General features: G+C 47.6%; 1 protein-coding gene and 1 non-coding gene across 13 annotated transcripts in view; one reads left to right on the forward strand and one right to left on the reverse strand.

Annotated features, from left to right (window-relative positions):
• Positions 1-18,957, reverse strand: part of CDK12 (cyclin dependent kinase 12) — a 142,281-nt gene that overhangs the window by 42,910 nt on the left and 80,414 nt on the right. For 6 of the 12 annotated variants that reach the window (XR_004430606.1, XR_004430611.1, XR_004430607.1 and 3 more), the window contains 3 exons: positions 10,088-10,199; positions 7,911-8,052; positions 6,822-6,901 (listed from right to left, as the gene is read on the reverse strand). The gene's annotated coding sequence lies outside the window, so the exon portion shown is untranslated. Of the gene's footprint in view, positions 1-6,821; positions 6,902-7,910; positions 8,053-10,087; positions 10,200-18,957 lie in introns of those variants that run through there. The other 6 variants (XR_004430609.1, XR_004430601.1, XR_004430604.1 and 3 more) reach the window with 3 other exon arrangements.
• Positions 8,147-8,256, forward strand: LOC117068160. Its single transcript, XR_004431011.1, has one exon. It is a non-coding gene; the product is annotated as a U6 spliceosomal RNA (small nuclear RNA).

Here is an 18,957-nt window from a genome sequence, read left to right on the forward strand (position 1 = left end):
CTGCCTGCCTCGGCCTCCCAAAGTGCTGGGATTACAGGTGTAAGCCATTGCGCCAGCCGGATGTTTACTATTATGTGTCTGGATACACTGGCAAGTAAGATCGCTGTTACTTTTTTTTTTTTTTGAGACAGAGTTTCGCTCTGTTGCCCAGGCTGGAAGGCTGGAGTGCAGTGGTGTGATCTCAGCTCAGAGATTGCTGCAACCTCTGCCTCCCGGGCTCAAGAGATTCTCCTGCCTCAGCCTCCTGAGTAGCTGGGATTACAGGCGCCCACCAACACACCCAGCTAATTTTTGTATTTTTAGTAGAGACGAGGTTTCACCATGTTGGTCAGGATGGTCTCTATCTCCTGACCTCGTGATCTATCCACCTCGGACTCCCAAAGTACTGGGATTACAGGTGTGAGCTGCCATGCCCGGCTATCCTAGCTGCTACTCTTTACCAGATCCAGTATAGGCCCCTGGGACTGGAGTCCAAGGCATGAATGTTCTCCTGGTCCACTTTCTGGCCTCTTTTCCCTGGTGTGACCTCAAACACAGTACCTTATTATCCCCCCTTCAGAAAAATGGAGACGATGCATACTGCCCACCTGGCACACAAGGGAAGAGGAAATTGACATCTCTGAAGAGCTATGGTTCTGCACCCACCTCCACAGCCTGCACCACTATCTTGGTTCAGCCAACGCAGGAGTCCCTAGCTACTTCTCTCTTGTCCCAGGTGTCTGTTTCCAGAAAGGAGAGTACTGAGACCCAGCAGTTATCCTTCCAGGTTCTAGTGTTATAACACAGCTTGTTTTACTTCTAAAAATTTAGTGTCAGCTGGGTACCTAGAGTTCTGGGCAGGCAAGAGAGGACAGGGAGGAGTAATTGTGTTTGCCTAGGAAGCCCCTCTTCTGCGAAGTACCCAGGGGCACTGAGCTACCCTAGCACAGGTGGATGCCCCATACCCCCTGTGCACCCAACGAATACAGTAGGGCAAGAGTAACTGGCTTCTCCTATCCTTTCCTCATTGAGATACCTTTCACTGGGAATGCTCAGTTTCCCCTGCTCTCTTCTCTCCCATTTCCCTCTTTTTTCATAGTTGGGGCCTCCCCCGCTCCACAACCCAGATGAGGGACCTTCATTCACAAAGCTCAGAGTGGGGAGATATGGGGCAAAAGAGAGCTCTAACAGGCCTGGACCCCTTCCCCTCTGTTGTTTTTGTGAGCCACCTCCACTGCTGTGAGTCACCAGAACCTTGAGCTTGCTGAGCTACCAGCAGCCTTCTTCCTCTTTCCTTCCTCCAGCCAGGCAGATATGTGCCCAGTGGGCCCCAAAGCCTGCCATCTTCCTATCTTCAAGCCCACAGTCCCTTCCTTCATTTCTAGGAATCTGCAACATAGACACATGGAAATGAGTGAGCAAAGGAGTGTGAGAGACCTCAGCATGTGCTCTGTGCTGGGGCAGAGAGCTGGCTGCCTGCACAGCAGAGCAGGATCACTAGCCAGGCGAGCTGGCACACTTGGGCAAACAGCCCTGTCAGCATGTGAGTGGGGAAGCAGGAGAGGATGGGGTAAGAATGCTGTTTCAGGAGCAGGCATCTCCTCCTGGCTTCCTCTCTAGTCACCTTCTTCTCCTTGGCCTTTCTCCTTGGGTGCTGATGGGCACCATGGCACTGCCACCTCTATCTACCCCTGTCTTGGCCTTTCTTCCCTTTCTTCATGGCTTTGGAAGCTACAGAGAGGGGACCTGCTTAACAAACTCCAAGGTGTCAAGATGGGAGGTTTAGACATCCAGATCTCTCTTCAACCAGTGGGAAAAATTTAGGGGAGAAGGAGGAAAGACGTCCTATTAGAGTAAGAGCTAAGCCCTAGGCTAACACTGAGCACCTCACCTAGTCCCTTTTCTCCAAAGTGCAGGAAATTCTGGGTACTACCATTGTTTTTTTTTTTTTTGAGACGGAGTCTCGCTCTGTTGCCCAGGCTGGAGTGCAGTGGCCGGATCTCAGCTCACTGCAAGCTCCGCCTCCCGCGTTTACGCCATTCTCCTGTCTCAGCCTCCCGAGTAGCTGGGACTACAGGTGCCCGCCACCACGCCCGGCTAGTTTTTTGTATTTTTTTAGTAGAGACGGGGTTTCACCGTGTTAGCCAGGATGGTCTCGATACCCTGACCTCGTGATCTGCCCGTCTCAGCCTCCCAAAGTGCTGGGATTACAGGCTTGAGCCAATGCACCCGGCCGGTACTACCATTTTTAACTTCCACTCACTTCAAGTCACCCCTCTTCCCCGCAAAGACCTGGCACCCTTGGATAAACCTTAGGAATGAGAGGCTGAGCCACACTCCTATAATCCCAGTACTTTGGGAGGCTGAGGTAGGCGGATCACTTGAGGTCAGGAGTTTGAGACCAGCCTGGCCAACATGGTGAAACCCGTCTCTACTAAAATTACAAAAATTAGCCAGGCATGGTGGTGCATGCCTGTAATCCCAGGTACTTGGGAGGCTGAAGCAGGAGAATCGCTTGATCCTAGAGGCAGAGGTTGCAGTGAGCTGAGATCACGCCACTGCACTCTCCAGCCTGGGCAATAGAGTAAGACTCCATCTCAAAAACAAATAAACAAAAAAGCCTTAGGAGTGGGAGGCAGATCTGATAGGATTTACAAGAAAGGAGGCTCTGTTCCTTGGAGAAACACCCAGAATAGACTGAATGCTTTTAGGGCCTTTTAGTCCTAGCTCTAACATGACTGCAATATGTTGGAGTAGGGATAGACAATGGGTGAAAAAGAGGGCTTACGGAAAGCCTGCCACCCTCTCTCCTTCAATGCATGCTCCTTTCCACTGCTGTGTATCCCAGAGTAGAAACAGCAGCTCTGTAAACAGCAGCCATTTAATAAATCCTACAAACAATACTCGCTCTAACTGTCCTGCCACACTTTAGGCAGCCAGCCCCACAGGTGGGACTACAGATCTCATTTCCCAAACTTCACCCTCTGCCTTGTCACCACGTTCAGGCTTTTATCTGCTCTCCCCTGACAAGAGAATCTTCCTTTCCAGTCCCTTGGCACAGCCTTCTTCCCCTGCTGACACCCCTGGGGCCCTTAGAAGTAGGCAAGGGGTCCTAGATAAATTATTTCCAAACTATTTTGGAGGGATCTGAGGAGAGCTCTTCTCATCCTGTCTGCAGTCGAGAAGGCAGGCAATGAGACAGCCAAGGAGATGACTCAGTCTGAAGGAAGGGCTGAGTGAGGCTGGGGGCACTCTGGCAGATCCTGCTCTTCTCAGGGGATTTGGGGATATAAAATGGGGAAGAGAAGGCAACTCTTGAGTTGGGGAAGGGTGTTGGGGACCTGGGGAGTGTGATAAAGTTTTGACTGGCACTGCTTTCCAAGCTCTGTGCCTATCCTTGCCCCTACCCTAACTTAGTCTCATGAAGCATGGAACTAAAAATGTTCAATTTTCTGAGGAAGGAGGAGGATGACAAGAAATGCCACCTTGGCAACCTAGTGGGAGAGCCCCCTTTCTCCTTCATTCCTTCCCTCCTAACCCTAGCATGTGAACAGTGAAGGAAGCAAGGGGATAGGGATGGGTACAGCTGGAAACTTGCCCCTTTCTCCAGTGTACATCAACACTACAAGAGCCAGAGGGGTCTAAGAGCTCTAAGGCCATGGCACCACATGAATTCAGAAGCATTTCTAATTCAGCCTTCAGGGCCTTGAATTTAAATTATGTCTCTGTTCTAGGCTTCACCATGGGACAAGAGGTATAAAACTACTCCTTAATACATTTTTGGCAGGCTGATTCTCCTACCTCAGCCTCCCCAGTAGCTGGGATTACAGGCACGCATCACCATGCCTAGCTATTTTTTTTGTGTTTTTTGGTAGAGATGGAGTTTTACCATGTTGGCCAGGCTGGTCTCAAACTCCTGGCCTCAAGTGATCCACCCGCTTTGGCCTCCCAAAGTGCTGGGATTACAGGCGTGAGCCACCGCGCCCAGCCAAGTTCCCTTTCTTGCAACAGAAAGGTTCTATGATTCATACCCCAAAAGGCACCAGGCCTCATTTGCATGCCATTTTGCAATGTAATCTCCATGGCATTTATTTTATGTCAAAATGTACAGAAATATCTCTGAACCCTGCCCTTCTCCTCTGTCTCTCCATAGTCTCTCGTTCTATGGTCCATAGCTCTTGTCAAGGACCTCAAAGCTCTGTCCCCACCTTCCTTTCACAGTTTTATAGCACTCCCTGGGACAAGCCCAATCAGACAAAACCCCAGGAGCAAGAAAACAGCCTCACCTCATATTCTGGCTGTGATTTTGGGCTCCAGACCTGAGTCAACCAGTATAGTTCCAATCCGTTTGGAGGTCCTGGCAGTTGGGGTGAAATCCTGGCACCTCTCCCCAGTGCCTCCCCTCCTCCACCTCGCTATTCTCCATGCCAGAACGCAAAGTGGCCAGTGATTGATGGGCCTGGGTTCCCGGTAACCGCACCCAGTGGCCCAATCCTCCTCCCTTACCCAATCCCTCCCCTGTCCCTATTCAGATATCAGATTGTCTCATGTTGGTCCCTGAGGTCCCATTAATTAAAAATACATCCAATTAAATGGCAGGTGAAAACGTGCTATTGGAGCTCTACACCCCCCTGCCCCAGCTTGGTCTCTCCACCCCCTCAACCCCCCCTTTTAAGGCTCAGCTGTGCTTTCAGCTGAGAAAGAGAGAGAGAGAGAGAAAGCATGAGGGAGAGGGTAGAGGAAGACATGGGGCAGGGTATGATGGGGGGGTTATTTGATCCTCTGCCAGGGTAGCATGTGCCAGCCTGGGAGGGTGGCACCATGCCCTGGTGTCTAATTTCTGGAGGTGTGAGTAGGTTGTCAGCTGGGTACCCATTTCCATTTCCCTTAAAGGGGCAGAGGGCAGTCAGAGGGCATGGCTAGCTATAATGCCTTCCTTTTGGGCTTGGTGGATGAAGGGCAGAAGTGTAGATGGCAGAGGGGCCTCGGGGGCGACATGTAAAAATCAGGGATTGGGAGAGTCTGAGGCCTCCATTCTTGGCATATCACTGCTCTTCCCCAAACTGGGAAGAATATAACAAGGAGCAGGCTGGGACCCAGGTGGCAGGGTATGGTGATGCTCCCAAGCCTGGCTGTGCCTACCACTGCCCACAGGAAAGATGAGAGAAGAATGGAGAGAGGGAGGAAGGAGCCATAACTTGGGTGGGAGCAGATGGATCAGATAGGATAAAATATGCAGAGAGAGATGTTCATGTGGGCATCATGTCCCCTAGCACTTTATAGGTAAAGGACTTAAAAGGACCTGTCCTGTTTATCTTTTCTCCAAGCAAAAAGGAGGAGCAGAGCTGTAGCATGAAGTCACCTTGGCCTGGCTGCCTGGCAGGCAGTGGGTAGGGTATCCCCCTTGATGAGCATGGACCCACTCTCATTCTCCTCCATACTATGGTATCCCTAGCATTTTAGGTAAGGCATTTGCCCCCCTCCACCCCTCTGCAAAGCCCTCTGGCCCCAAGCGATACAAAGCTAATGGGCACTGAAAGCTGTTGGGAGAGGAGCTGGGAAAGTAGGGATGACTAAGGGTGACTCTCAGAATCCAGGCCTGAGTGGGGGTTTTGCCGACCCAGGGCCCCTGCCTGGCCTCCTTGGCAGCCTCGGCACCTCCTCATTTCACTTTAACGCTAATTGGAGATTTTAATCTGCACTGCTGCTCTGCTTGGGGTGCTGGGGGGAGCGCCAGCTGTGCAGTAATTCCAGCAGCACCGACTGTTTAATCAAGCTGTCCTCCTGGGGAGGGGCCCTCAGGCATGGGGGCAGGAAGGAGGAGGAGAACCTCTGTCATCTCCCTTAGCCTGTTCAGCCTGGAAGGGCTTCATGGAGATGGAGGGTCAATTGTGGAGTCCTCAGTCCCATAGAGGCCCCATTGCCATTTGGCACCCCTAGCAGAAACACTGCCTGATATAGGGTGGGTATGAGGCTCATGGCCCAAAGCAGCCCACCCTCCTATCCAGCTTTCTGACACCATTTTTGGCTCAGAGCCCTGGAATGTCCTGGGGCGTATTCCAGCCACTGAGGCTGTAAACATCCACTAGACCATCTTGAATTCTATAGGTTTGTGCTGCAGTAGGTGACAGGGAGACTAACTCTCCCAGGCTTTAGTCACCCCTAACACTTTCTCACTAACAAAATACTTTTCTTAGAACAATTATAAGAGATTTTTTTCCCCTAAAAACCACAGGCACCTCCACCGTCTGGGTTGGAAAGTGACTGCCATTAAGGCAGGGGGACAACGGGGCACACAGCTGGAACCTGCTACACCTTGAGGGAGAGAAGCACCTTTGCAAGGTGTTCAGTGCCTGGAAAGAGGGGGGCTTCCCAAGTTCAGCTGGAAGCACATTGAGATGTCAGGCCACTAGGGCAAAGTGTTTAGAGGTCTCAGGCCATTTTAAAGGAAGAACAAGTGGTACCAATTATTTGTCTCACTTTTTGGGCACCTGCTCTATGGGAGTGTTTCTGACCCCTGTTTTGGAGAAAGGGTGCCCTCATCCCCAAACTTTCTGCTAAGGGGCATGAGTTTTAATTGGCCAGCAGCGCCCTCGTGTGGCAGAAACCATGACCACAGCTGCCCAACTAGCAGGGCTGTTCTGTGCAATCAGATAACCTGGTAGACAGACATGTAGATAAGTTAAAAATGCTGGTGCTCAAGGTACCCCACGCATACTTACTGCTTGACTACATCCAAGGACGTTTCTTGCTAACACCTGCCCTATCCCTCTGTCTACCTCAGCCCACCTGCTTCACCTCTAACTCAACCCATATGCCTACCACGAAAGGGAGCACCTTACCCAGAGGTGGCACTTATTTGAGCTCCTGCATGTGTTGTCTGGATTGCAGGGATGAGAGAGGCACTGCAGAGAGAGGAGGCCTAGGGTCAAGAAGATAAGCTGATGTCACCTCCTATGCCCAGGAGGCAGGGAGATGCTCTGCCCACACCTGACCCCCCAACTCTCAACAGGCCCCAGAGGAGAGCTGACACCTGAGCTCAAGACAGTAACACTTAGTAGTTGATTCTGCTTTATGGCCATCTATTTTCCACTCCATGGGGGTATCTGGGAATGAGTATGGACAGATTCTCAGAGCCTAAGATCCTGGTCCTGGGAAATACACACTAGATAAAGCATCTTTCCTTTTGGACCAGTCTGGATATTATTAAAAACAAACACACACACAAAACCATTCCCTCAAAACATACAGGTAGGTCGGGTGCAGTGGCTCACACCTATAATCCCAGTACTTTGGGAGGCTGAGGTGGGCGGATCACTTGAAGTCGGGAGTTCGAGAGCAGCCTGACCATCATGGAGAAACTCCGTCTCTACTAGAAATACAAAAATTAGCCGGGCATAGTGGCACATGCCTGTAATCCCAGCTACTCAGGAGGCTGAGGCAGGAGAATAGCTTGAATCCGGGAGTCAGAGGTTGCAGTGAGCCAAAATCGTGTCATTGCACTCCAGCCTGGGCAGCAAGAGCGAAACTCCGTCTCAAAAAAAAAAAAAAAAAAAAAAAATCCAGGTACTCTCCCAGGATAGCAAGCAACTAGGAAGAATGCACATGTGTGGCTTCAGATTTCTAGCCCCCAGAAGAAAGGGTACCTGTCATTACACTCTCCCTCTCCAGTACCAAATACGATCTGTTTACTAGTCCCTTCCCACACCCACTAAATGGGAAAAACAGTCATGAACTATAGAAAAAGGATGGACATTTGATACCAGGAGGTTAGCAGATCTCTAAAGATTCAGGCTGGAAGTTACAAAGACATACAGGCAAGTCACTAAGACCTTCCCCTTGTTGGAGACATTTAATAACAGAGAAAAATACTCTGAGAGAGAAACATAACCCTGTTTGGGGTTGATGGGTAGGGGAAGCAGCACACCTACCAGCAAGCAAGAAAGGTGGGGGTAGATACAGGACGCTGGTGACCTGTCCCATCTGAGCATCATAGATGGCGGAAGGAGGCTTGCAGGCCTCTACTTCTGGTGTCTCACACAGTGTTTGGACAGGTGGGATTTCCTGTTGAACCTGGAAAGGAAGTGAAGAAGCTGATTAGAGGTAGTGAGAAGAGACAGAATGCCCTATCTTGACTGAGAATAAAGGGATAGAAAATAGCTTTTTGGTGCTTGCTTTGGCAGCACATCTACTTTAAAAATTGGAATGATACAGAGAAGATTAGCATGGTCCCTGTGCAAGGATGACACGCAAATTTGTGAAGTGTTCCATAAAAAGGGAGGGAGGGAGGGAGGGAGGAAGGAAGGAAGGAAGGAAGGAAGGAAGGAGGACGGACGGAAGGAAGGACGGAAGGAAGGAAGGAAGAAAAAAAAAAATCCTGTAATCCCAGCACTTTGGGAGGCTGAAGCGAGCAGAGGGACACCTGAGGTCAGGAGTTCAAGACCAGCCTGGCCAACATGGTAAAACCCCATCCCTACTAAAAATACCAAAAATTAGCCAGGCATAGTGGCGGGCACCTGTAATCCCAGCTGCTCAGGAAGCTGAGACAGGAGAATCGCTTGAACCTGGGAGGCAGAGGTTGCAGTGAGCGGAGATTGCGCCATTTCACTCCAGCCTGGGCAACAGACCAAGACTCCATCTCGAAAAAAAAAAAAAAAAAGCTTTTTGGGGCTGGGTGGCTCATGTCTATAATCTCTGCACTTTAGTAGCTGAGGCAGGCAGACTGCTTGAGTCCAGGAGTTCAAGGACAGTCTGGGCTACATGGTGAAACCCTGTCTCTACTAAAAATACAAAAAATTACCCAGGCATGGTAGCACACGCCTCTAGTCCCAGCTACTCAGGAGGATGAGGTGGGAAAAATCACCTGAGGCTGCAGTGAGCTATGATAATGCCATTGCACTACAGCCTGGGCAACAGGAGTAAGACCCTGTAGGGCTGTGTATACAGATAGAGCTGTGGGCTAGAGGGGCAGCTGCCCTGGCGGAGAGGGCTGAGAGTAACCCAGTAACTGACATCAGCAATCCACTGTAGAGGAACATCCATTAGCACAACTGGACAAGAGGAAAGAATAGGAATGCCAAGAAAGGAGGTTACCTGCTCTACCTGGAAGGGAGAATCTATTAATCAGAAGGCAGAACATCAGAATAGGGTCAAATAAAAAGCTAAGGAAACTCCTCTGGAGATCTTTTGGAATAAGAAACTTCCGGCCTGGTGTGGTGGCTCACGCCTGTAATCCCAGCACTTTGGGAGGCCGAGGCGGGCGGATCACGAGGTCAGGAGATCAAGACCATCCTGGCTAACACGGTGAAACCCCGTCTCTACTAAAAATACCAAAAAAAAATTAGCCGGGCGAGGTGGCGGGCGCCTGTAGTCCCAGCTACTTGGGGGGCTGAGGCAGGAGAATGGCGTGAACCCGGGAGGCGGAGCTTGCAGTGAGCCAAGATCGCGCCACTGCACTTCAGCCTGGGTGACAGAGCGAGACTCCGTCTCAAAAAAAAAAAAAAAGAAAAAAAAAGAAACTTTTCTAAGATCACCTGTTAGCCTGGCGTGGTGGCTCACGCCTGTAATCCCAGCACTTTGGGAGGCCGAGACAGGCGGATCACCTGAGGTTGGGAATTCGAGATCAGCCTGACCAACGTGGAGAAACCCCATCTCTACTAAAAATACAAAATGAGCCGGGTGTGGTGGCACATGCCTGTAATCCCAGCTACTCGGGAGGCTAAGGCAGGAGAATCGCTTGAACCCCAGGAGGCAGAGGTTGTGGTGAGCCAAGATCATGCCATTGCACTCCAGCCTGGGCAACAACAGCAAAACTCCATCAAAAAAAAAAAAAAAAAAAAAAAAAAAGATTGCCTGTTATCCCAGCTACTCAAGAGGCTGAGGCACGAGAATCGCTTGAACCCAGGAGGTGCAGGTTGAAGTGAGCTGAGATTACGCCACTGCACTCCAGCCTGGGCAGCAGAGTGAGACTCTGTCTCAAAAAATAAAAATTAAAAAAAAAAAAAAGAAAGAAAGAAACTTCTCTAAGACCAGGGGTGGGGTGGGGTGGGAGTGGGGTCATCCCATACAAAAGGAGGCCAGTGGCCTCTGATTGGCTTTAGGTCCCTACCTGGCTTGGCTTTAGGTTCTGTGAAAGAGACTGAATTTGCCAGGCTCTGGGTGAGAGGTGACTGATGGACATCACTGCATTCCTCAGAGGGCATTCCAGCTGTTGCTCCTACCTATAAAGGAAAATGGCAGGTTACATCAGACATGAGACAAGGGACTAGACACCAAACAGCATCTTTTGTCTTGCACCCAGGGAGCATGGCATTGGTAGGTAACAGTGAGAGTGATGTTAGCACTCTTCTATTCAAACCTGAATTCCCCAGAAGAATTCAGACTAACCTTAGTATACTCCCAGAGTCATAACTGTTCTAAAATTCTTGTCTCCAGGGACCTAGCTCCCAGGCTGATAAGAACAAAACCATGGTTCTTAAAGTTAGGAAATTCAACAGAAACAGAAGCTGTGAAACCCAGAATCATAAAGGTCAATGAAGGTTAATGGTTAATATAAGGCTAATAAAAGAAGGTGACTGGGAGGAGGCCACCTAGTTTTAGATCAGATCACCAGGTTGGACTTGTGGCTGTCTCGTCCCTAACAGCTTCTTCAAGAAGGGCTCTAAGGCAAAAAAGGATCCTGACTGTGAGAAAGGAGGTTTGCAGGACAGCAAACTTAATGTAATCTGGACAAGTAGGTCTGTCATACATTCCCTAGAGACAAATTTACATGGGGACCAGCTCCGCATTTCCTCTATGCTATCCATCAGAGTTGATGAACAAAATGTAAAGGGTATGTATGTACTGGGATCTATTTCTTCATCAGCAGCAGACAATATTCATTTTGCGGATCCCCAGTACCTCTCCCCTAGACCCATTAACTCTTTCTAATCTGTCCAATGATGCCCTCCTCCCTTCATGATTCTGCTTCCAGCCTAGGAATGCTCCAGCCATTCCACTCTCTGCTCATCAGTGGCTCCCAGACTCATATACTCAGAGAAAGCGAGCATTGGAAGGGACTGTAGATACATCCAGGAGAGGTCTAAGGAGGGAAAGGGCGTCTTGGTACCAGACTGAGATGACTTATAGAGCCAGTAACGCGTGTCAGCCAACTGAACACACTATTTAGTGTTTTTAGGCCACTGTGGATCACCACATACCACCTTCCTTCTGACTCATCAAAGGAGAATATCAAACAACTCAGAACTTTAAAAACTAAAATAAAGGAGAGGAGTAGAAGGTCCCCTTACCATTTTCCTTTAATCTCAGAACATACCTCTTTTGGCTGAGTTCTATCATCTCTCTCATTCAGGGACCCCTCTCCCCACCATAGTTTTCTAGCAGATGTGTTTTCTTTCTCCATTCCCTTTTTCTTTTCAATATAGCAAAGGAGCTTCAGTTGAGATTTAGGGTGAATTTCTCACATTGCCTTTGAGGATCTTTTCCTGCTATCCAACCTCCAGAGATAGTTGCAAAATGCTCTTTGAAGTTTGGGTTAACTCTGAGGGCATCGGGATCTTTGGCTATGGCTGCCATCTGCTTCCCAATGAACCAGAACTCTTGACTTTAAATAAAAATAACACTTGTATAATCTGTATGTCATTGAAACATTATTCTTAGACTGGGCGCAGTGGCTCACGCTTGTAATCCCAGCATTTTGGGAGGCCGAGGTGGGTGGATCACCTGAGGTCGGGAGTTCAAGACCAGACTGACCAACATGGTGAAACCCCGTCTCTACTAAAAATACAAAATTAGCCGGGCATAGTGGCACATGCCTGTAATCCCAGCTACTTGGGAGGCTGAGGCAGGAGAGTTGCTCAAACCTGGGAGGCCAGAGGTTGCGGTGAGCCGAGATCGTACCACTGCACTCCAGCCTGGGCAACAAGAATAAAACTCCGTCTCAAAAAAAAAAAAAAAAAAAAGAGGCTGGGAGCAGTGGCTCACACCTGTAATCCCAGCACTTTGGGAGGCCGAGGCAGGCAGATCACCCGAGGTCAGGAGTTTGAGACTAGCCTGGCCAACATGGTGAAACCCCATCTCTACCAAAAATACAAAAAAATTAGCCAGGCGTGGTAGTGGGTGTCTGTAATCCCAGCTACTCGGGAGGCTGAGGTAGGACAATCGCTTGAACCTGGGAGGTAGAGGTTGCAGTGAGCTGAGGTCGTGCCATTGCACTCCAGCCTAGGTGACAAGAGTGAAACTCCGTCTCAAAAAAAAAAAAAAAAATAGATAGATTATTCTTTAAGGTAAAAATATATTAAATTTCTCAGTCTTTCTACTAACGATTTTCAAATCTACCTTTCCCCCTCAATCTCTCTCTCCCTCCTCAAATCTCACAGTCCGTCCTTCCTTTCCTCAAGAAGCTCAGGGCTCTCAGAAATGGGTCATCTTAAAGTCAGGGGCACTCCACTTGCAGAAGTCAAGATTCTGGCCTCTTGGATCTCGTTCTGGCTGGCTGCCATTAACTCGCTGTGAGACTGCATGGGCAAGGCACTTTCCTTCCTTAAACCTCAGTTTCCTGCTCTGTAAAGGGAGAGGTTAGATTACCTGACCTCTTTTCTAGCCCTGGCAATCTATGATTCCCTAAGAGAGAAGACATGTGTCATTCCATCAGGAAGTAAGACATTCGTTCCTGCCCTTTACAGCTTCTCTCTGGGCCACTGCAGAGAAACTCCCCTATAGATGCCTACCTTTCTCTTGCTGGCTTAACCAAAGGGACAAGTACGTTTCAGAAGGAGGCCTTCCTTTAAGAGCCAAACTTGGGGCCAGGTGTGGTGGCTCACGCCAGTAATCCCAGCACTTTGGGAGATTGAGGCGGGCTGATCACAAGGTCAGGAGATCGAGACCAACCTGGCTAACATGGTGAAACCCCGTCTCTACTAAAAATACAAAACAATTAGCCAGGCGTGGTGGTGGGTGCCTGTAGTCCCTGCTACTTGGGAGGCTGAGGTAGGAGAATGGCGTGAACCCTGGAGGTGGAGCTTGCAGTAAGCCAAGATTGCACCACTGCACTCCAGCCTGGGTGACAGAGTGAGACTCTGTCTCAAAAAAAAAAAGAGCCAAACTCCTTCCACTAAGAAGAAAAGAAGTTGAGGCAGTCTAACTCTAACCCTGAATTTTGATAAAGCAGATGGGAGACTGAAAGCAGCTATGGGGCAGGAAGGAGTATGATAAGCATATCTCCCCACCCGCCAGACTTAGCACACACCTAGGGAGCCCCACATAAGTAGTAGCTGCTAATCCAACTCAACAGTGTGTGGATGGGAAGAAGAAAGCAAGGACATGTGTAAACACACCCACAGCATTGACATAAGCGTTCAATCAATGTCCATATACTCTCTTTCTCTCCTACTTTAAGCCTGTAAGAAGCCATGGTGGGAGGCGACACCATATCCCAGTCTTCCCCTTCCCCAAAGTTGGAAAGGAAGAGACAGTGAGACAGGAGCTACTTGGCTTCCTATAAATTGTTTTGTCCTTCCTCACAGCTGCAATCAGAATCTAAGGGCTCCCGCAGGCCTTGTTCTGATCTGCTGCAGGCGATGGAGGGTTTTTGAAATGGAGAGGACTTGGCTGCGGCCCCGTTTCAGCTGCCGTTGGGGCTGGCTAATGGGCTCATTCGGGAAGACCCTCGCCTGCCGCACTAAAAGAGTCCCCCGCCGACTCCCGCCCCAGTCCCAACCCAATTAATAAATGGGGGCTCCCACTTTATGGCTCTGGGAGCAGGAATCAGAGATACAAATGATCCCTAGGGAGGGACAGAAAAAGGCCTTCCAAGAATGAAGCCAGAGAATTGTGCATCCACAGGCATATGCTGCCACAGGGTAGTCATATCCCATTTTCAAAGCATTAAAGGGGAAGAAACTGGCAAAAATACTATTTTCTTTCCCAGATCCAGAGTAGGATAGCATTCTTGAAGTCTATGGGCACACCCTAGCAACAGACTCCCTCTTGCCTGGTTCTTCAACCTGAAAAGGGCAGGGTGCATGCAGGTTATCGTCTGGACACATAGTGCATGCTCCACTATTCTCCAGGGGCGCCCCCTCCTAGACTCCACAATACTGAACACTGACACATCCTATCAATTGGTAAATAAAACACTTCCTACTTAAAAACAAAGCAATTTCCTCTTACCAAGCTTTCATCACCACCAACAGCACAAATGTGTCCTGGGATCATCATCCTGAGGCTTTTATCCCTCTCTTCACATCCAAGCTGTGACCAAGCCTTGCTAATTCCTATGGACCCACTTCCTTTCCTCTGATTCTCCTTGTCTTACTCTAGTGTAAACTCTCAGTGCTTCATGTCTTGGCAAGAACAATAATATCCTAGTGAACTTTTCTGCTTCCTTGACCAAGTACTGCTACAAAAGTCCTCAATGTGATTTTCATCTCATCATGCTCTGTTTCCTGCTACTGCTTAACAAATCAAATTCCTCATTGAACCCAATGAGATTGCTCCTCCAACTTCATTTCCTAATACTCCTTTCCTGTACCATTCTGGTCAGCCAATTCACAGCCTCTGCACAAAACATACATGAGCCCTCTTCTATGAGATTCTTCCCACTGCTCACCTTCCTCTTCTGTTCTATGTCCCTTATCTTCTTTATTTTCAAATAATTGTTTCTGAATAACTCCACTTTTTCTGATTATTTCTTTGGTTTCCTCTTATTATAACAGTTTTATATTATAACCTGCATTGATATGTTGACTTACAAATACAGATTCCCCACTCTCCACCAGCTGTAAGACTGACCTCTCTCACAAGACCCAGAAGCTTCCTGAAGGGGGGACCCTCCCCCAGTCTTCTTCCTCAGAGGTTGTCCTGTCTGTACTCAGGACATGCCTCTGCTAATATTAATGCTCCCCACAAAGCAGCCCTCATGGTATAACTATTGGGATATTATATCAAACAACCACGAGGAACACAATCTTATTCTGTCAATTTTCAAACTGCCACCTGCCTTGAACTTGGCACTGAATCTCCCCAAGATTACAAATTCAGTTTCATGACTTCAAAGTGTTACAAAACAAAAGAAAAAACAAGTACAGTCACCAAAGGAATTTATCTCTTTCATTCATGGTATATAAATATTATTCTCTCTGAAGACATCTTAGGATGAGAAGCTCCATTTTGTTTCCTATTTGTACAATTAATCCCTCATTCTCAGGTCATGACTTAATTTTCCAAAATGAAAATCAATTCCAGAGCCAAGAGTAATCTTGGTCCCTATCAGTCCTATCTCTTATCAACATGTTTTAGAAGGTCTCTAGGGATGGTAAGTTATTTGTGAGTCTCTTTCAACAGTTTGGTCAATACTTCCTTAGATTAACCTCACCCTCAAATGCTGACTCTTTACTTCCTCTAGTTTAGCCCTGTGCGGTTAGAGAGGAAAACGTGGTCTACCACTCCCCTTTATCGCCTACATATTGCTCAGGATAATGGCCTTTTTTATTTTTTTGAGATGGAGTCTCGCTCTGTTGCCCAGGCTGGAGTGAAGTGGCACAATCTTCGCTCACTGCAACCTCCGCCTCCTGGGTTCAAGCGAATTCTCCTGCCTGCCTCTTGAGTAGCTGGGACTACAGGCTTGCATCACCACGGCCGACTAATTTTTTGTATTTTTAGTAGAGACGGGGTGTCACCATGTTAGCCAGGATCTCCTGACCTTGTGATCTGCCCATCCTGGCCTCCCAAAGTGCTGGGATTACAGGCATAAGCCACTGCACCCAGCTGGCTGAGGTTTGCCTTTTATTAATTCTATCCCTTAGCCTCAAGGTGCTCATTAATCAAGATAAAAACAAAGCACTTAGCGCAGTGCCTGATACATAACAGGTACCCAACAATGTTAGTTCCCTTTCTCTGCCTCCTTTCTCTTAACACTATACAGGTTCCTCAGCCTTTCTGGCCCTTTTTTACTGGTTAAAGATGGCACTGAACTAAACAAACTATGTTCTTTTGTAGCTCTAACATTCTGTGACTCTAATTCACATACTCTCGTTTGTTCTTCTATGCACTGCCATCATTTGGATCTAAAATGAGTGGCAGAGGACTACTACTAGTCTCCAGGTTGACTTAGCGTACCTAAAACCACTTGCAAGAGTTTTGAAACTCAAACAATACCAGTAACTTTAATGTGATGCATCCATATCATTCTTCCTTATTCCTGAATTACTCTCTTGAACTATGTAGATAAGTGTTAAGTAAATGTCCTTATATATTGCTTAACATATTTGCCCATCTTTTCTAGTTTCCCTACAGAAAATGTCTTAATAGTATCCTAGGTGTTCTTGGCCCATCCTGCAACCCTAAAGGTAAGACTACTTTAATCAAGGGGAATTCTTTACTCAGTAGTGGTGCTTTAATGGGGTCTTCCTGAAATGAATTGTGAATCTCTTAAGAAAATTATCCTATAAATTTCACTAGCCCAACCATAATTTTTCCTTCCATCTCATATCCCTATCTCTTCTTTATAAGCAATTATACCCAAGCTGGGCGCGGTGGCTCACACCTGTAATTCCAGCACTTTGGGAGGCCGAGGCAGGTGAATCACAAGGTCAGGAGTGCAAGACCAGCCTGGCCAGCATGGTGAAACCCTATGTCTACTAAAAATACAAAAAATTAGCCAGGCATGGTGGCACGTGCCTGTAATCCCCGCTACTCGAGAGGCTGAGGCAGGAGAATTGCTTGAACCCGGGAGGTGGAGGTTGCAGTGAGCCGAGATTGCACCACTGCACTCCAACCTGGGTAAGAAGAGCAAGTCCGCCTCAAAAATAAATAAATCAGTAAAAAGAAGCAATTATACCCCAAGTCTCTTTTCGCAGCCCAGCTACCAGACTCTTCTAGTTCTCCCTTCTTACCCTTATTTCCACTTCTTATATTGCTTCATTTTCTGAAACTTTTGGTCCCCTAACAGAAATTATAAATATTAACACTAGTATAAGACCAAACTAAAAAGTTCCAGACTTCAAAAAAGGGACCAGGCTACTAAGCTTTCTCTAGGTCTTTCAATTCAGCCTGTTTTCTCCAGGGCCGAATGCATTCAAAATTGCATTAGCCTTGGTGAGGAGGGTCGTCTACAAGCTGATCCTTACAAGGTGTAAGGTGTCCCTTACAAGGGTGTCCCTCATTAGGCACTGCTGTAGTTCTGAGACTCAGGAGGGAGAAGGATCCCCTCCTAGAGACAGTCCATCAGATAGGCCCCTTAGGTAGAGAAAAGACATCCTCCAAGACTCAGGCTTTGTTCTTTACTTAGCTCTGACTGCTATATTGTGGACTTCTTAAAGGTTTCTTCATGCTGCCTGCCTCAGGGTTGGTTAGGCCTGGATAAAATGCCCTTCATTCCTTTAGAGCTATCAATACTATCTGTAGTTTACAACCATGCCAGAGCAAGATATCAAAAAGTCCATCCATTTACAGGTCCTAGGGAACCTGGGTCTAAGTGAATTTACTTCATGGCTATACCTTCTTATTCCAGAGATGCTGTAGCTGAAGGATGCAAATTAAGAATGCTCCACTAACAAACTACCCACTTAAGAGGGTATGAAAGACAAACTCGGAATCAGCCTCTTTCTCTCAGCCTTGGAGTACTACTTTTTGAGATGAGATATGAGAGAAATCCAGTGGTCAAAGTGTTTTGGCACCCCAGTGATTAATCATCAGGACATTAAAGCAACTCTTATCTGCTTTCTCTTAGATACTAGAGAGCCCTCTTCTCACCAAGCTTTACTTCCCACAGGCACCATCTGCAAGTGAGCTTAGAAATGTCATCAGCAAAAGCAACAATCTCAGGATATGGAAGAAGAGGATAAAAAGGTGAAGGCTGAAAGAGGGGAAGCAGGAAGACAGAAAGATGACTCCTTGCCTTTCCTGGCCAGGGTACAAAGGGTACAAAAGATTCGTACCTACATAACACGAATGAAAAGCTCCTTTCATAGCTCCTAGAAATAAGAAAGTATGGTTAGTTTGCTTTCTCCTTCACTTCCCACTGCAGTAGGTTAAGGATCCAGACATTTGTGTTCTGAATTGACTCTTATTACCTTTCAAAACTATGAAATAGCAGTAACTCTAAATACTGGTAGGGTTAAGCAATCAATACCGATGGTAGGCCTAAAATATTCCAGTTGAATGGTGAGTGGGAAGAAAGAGAAATAGGAAAAAAAGTGGGTGAATAGGAGATGGAGAGACCGTTGCGTACAGTAAGGAGTACCACCAGTAATTCCTTCAGGTGTCGTACTCCTCCAAAGTCTTTCAACTCTGGCTTGGAGTAATCTACTTGAGAGAATTCCTAAAGTTAGGAACACTGGAGGTGTTCCTACAGATGAGAACTGTCACACCTGGACAGTAAAATTAACCAAAGTGTCCAGGAATGCTCACCTTGCCTCTCAGGACAACCAGAAGACTCAGCAGTTCCACCTCTCCCTTGGAATGGTTGAGTGCTTCCTCCCTTGAGGAATTCCCCATTCCCATTACACTTAGCACTTCTGGATGATTAGGATATGAAAAGTCACTCAATAGTTAAAAAACAGTCAAGCTATGAAGCAATCTTTAATAACAACGGAAATCCCAAGACCAGCACCAAGAGCATTAACTGTTTACTTCTTTAAGGCATTAACCATACAGTTAAGGATGCCTATCTAGGAAAGGACAGTGCCTAAGAAATTGAGGTACTGAACAGCATGGTTGCTGGTTAGAAATGGCCGTGGGTATGACAGAAAAATCTAGGTTAGTAAGGTCCTCAACCTTTAGGCCTAGAATTGAAAAGACACTGCTTCAATGTTCACTGCTATGAAGTGAAAACAGTATTTTCTAGTAGGTTGAAGTTTACACCCCAATCATGAACTTGCAACCAGGAACACATAATTCCAGAAACTGGAACAATCTTGAGCTCTCCATTCTCCTTCTAAGATGTGACTTAGCCCACAGGCAAGGGAACACCACTTAAAC

The sequence above is a fragment of the Trachypithecus francoisi genome, unplaced genomic scaffold (assembly GCF_009764315.1).
Source record: "Trachypithecus francoisi isolate TF-2019V2 unplaced genomic scaffold, Tfra_2.0 Lachesis_group20, whole genome shotgun sequence".
NCBI classification, from domain to species: Eukaryota; Metazoa; Chordata; class Mammalia; order Primates; family Cercopithecidae; genus Trachypithecus; species Trachypithecus francoisi.